This window comes from Gavialis gangeticus, unplaced genomic scaffold (assembly GCF_001723915.1).
Source record: "Gavialis gangeticus isolate Ggan-Ray unplaced genomic scaffold, GavGan_comp1, whole genome shotgun sequence".
Classification (NCBI taxonomy): Eukaryota; Metazoa; Chordata; order Crocodylia; family Gavialidae; genus Gavialis; species Gavialis gangeticus.
In genome coordinates this window covers 43,528,789-43,531,451 of record NW_017728998.1, presented here as the reverse complement: position 1 = coordinate 43,531,451, position 2,663 = coordinate 43,528,789, and positions in this window count along the sequence as shown.

The window sequence follows — 2,663 nt, the reverse complement described above, 5'->3', positions numbered from 1 at the left end:
TCAGGTCCCTTCCGACCCTAGAAACTATGAAACTATTTCCCCCCTCACCCTCCCACCCGGGTGCTGTTGCCATTGCTGCTTTCACCTTTCTATGGAGGATGGCTGGCCTGCTGAGACAGGCACCCCCCCCAGGGTCTGGATCCTATGGAGTGATAGTTTTTGTCAGAAAAAACGAATGGTTTTCAGCCTTTTTTTGATTTCTGCCTGCCCAAACAGGTGCTTCAGCCCAGGGCGTGAGCACGCAACACATTCAGGCTCAGAACACGAGATTCTTTCGGGGAGACTTGTTCTGTGGGGGAAGAAATGTTGTGAATGATGACCCCCCAGTCAGCCTCTCTAGACACCACACACTGGCACATCCTGCATCCTGGGGGCTGCAGCTGGCACAAGTAGAGGGGAGACTGGGCTTGATCAATCAAGTGTTCACACCGGCAGTGCCTGGAGACACAGACAGGGTCAATGACCCAGTGCAGTTTATTGCTGGCACATGGAGCAAAATGATACTCCTTGGTCCAGAGCTGGTTGCTAAATTAATTGCCACTACTACCTTGACAAATTCAACTTTCTAAATGTGTCAGGAATGGCTGCTTGTTGCTGTAGGCACACTCAGCTCTCAGTGTGCCACAAAACCCCAGTGTCCCAGAAGCCTCTGGTAACTTTCCCCTTGTTCCATTGCCTTTCTGCTCTTTTGATTTTGAAGTTTTTCCTGAGCTTCAACCTACATCTGCTCTGCTGCAGTTTAAACCCATTGCATCGTATCCTGAGTTCTGTGGTAGGGGAGGACACCTTTTCTCCTCCTTTATGGCAGCCTTTCAAATGTCTGACAACTGCTCTCATGGCCCCTGTTAATCTCTTTGCCAGACTAAACATACCCAGTTTTCACACTCTTCCCTCATATAGCTTACTTTACAATCCCTTTACCATCTCAGTTACTTGTCTTTGGACCCTCTCCTATTTCTCCACATCTTCCTTAAAATGTGGAGCCCAGAGCTGGACACAATACTTCAACTGCTTAATAAGTTGAGTGCTGCTATTGCTCCCTGTGTCTAATATAGAAAACTCCTCTTAACAGCCCAAAATGGCATCAGCTGGGTTTTTTTGTGCAGCATGACCTCTTGACTCATGTTGAGTCCATGATACACCAGAACCCTCTGCTCCTTTGCGACAGTCCTGTGCCCAGAGAGCCGCCCCCACCCTTTTCTGTGGGTGTGCATTTGGATATATAGCACCTTACATTTGTCTCCTGAGTACAGGGGATCCCTGCCCCCAACTACTGAGATCAGTACAACTCTGAATGGGATGAAGGGTCCACACTAGGGGCTTTCCTATCAGAACCACAGGGCCTGATTCAGACTAAACTGTGGGCAGAAGCTGAGAAGCTGGGAGGCAGGAGGGTGCACAGGTCAGCTTGGAGTGAGCAGCACGGGGCAAGGATGTGGACAAAGCTTGGGTGATGTCAGCAGTGGAGCATGGTGACAAGAGCTGATACTGACCTAGTTTCTTTCACCCAAGGGACCTCAAAATGTTCAGTACCTTGTCCCCAGCAATCCTTTGTCCTCTATCAAGATGCAGCCTGGAGTGTGGCTGTTGTTTAATGTCGTGCAGAAATGCTACATGCTAGTTTAGGAGTGCAAGTGGAAAAGGCCTCATAGGCTGAAATGCGATAGGGCAGGGGTGCTCAACCCATGCTCCAGATCCAGCCCCCAACACTTTGTCATCAGCCTGCAGTGCTCCCCACAAGTTTATGGGAAGCCCCGTTGACCATGGCCCTACATGCTAGATCCAGCAAGCACAACAGCATGGGACCCAATCCCAGCACATGTGGCTGGACAGAAGCGGCACAGAGCCCTGAGGTCCTGATCCTGGCACGCAGGGATAAGCAGAGGCAGCACAAAAATCCCAAACCTGACATGCAGGGTTCAGCAGAAGCAATGCAGGGGTCCCAATCCTATCATGCAGGACGAGGCAGGGGTGGCACATAGTGCCAGGACCCTGATCCCAGCACACAAGCCAGGTGGGAGCTGTGCAGGATCCCAGGACCCCAATCCTGGCATGTGGGACCAATCAAGGCTGTATGGGCTGGGTCTGGGCATATGGGCCTAATCTTGGGGCCCAGTCTGGCCTAGGGACCGGCCCTGAACCACTCATTTGGCCCATGGGGCCAACAGGTTAAGCACCACAGTGCTAAAGGAATGTAGTTCCTTATGTGGAAATATGGTTAGGTACGCAGCCTGCCATGCTGCTCTTACTCTATTGGCTAGCTAATGCCCCCTCACAAACCCTTTGGCATCTTGTGAGAAAGGGGCTCAGCAGGTACTGACTCCATGTAGTGAGCAGCCCCTAGGAAACCAACACTGCTCATGTCTCCCTCTCTATCCTGCCTAGGCAGTGAGTGACAAGAAATCACAGTGGAAGGGGCATTATATGGAGCACTAAAATACTACAGATACAGAGACTATGTCCACTAAGATGCATGGAGGTCCCTGCTATCCCAAGCCATCCTTGAGGAGCTCTGGTTGGACGAGGAATGCGCTTTTCTCCACTTGTGGAGGGAATGCAGAATCCCATTTCCTCTGGATTTTGGTATGCTTGGAGGCCAGTAAGTCTCCTCGCAGGAGAAAGGCCTTCCTGCACACCACAGCATGAAAGCAATCACAAGGCGG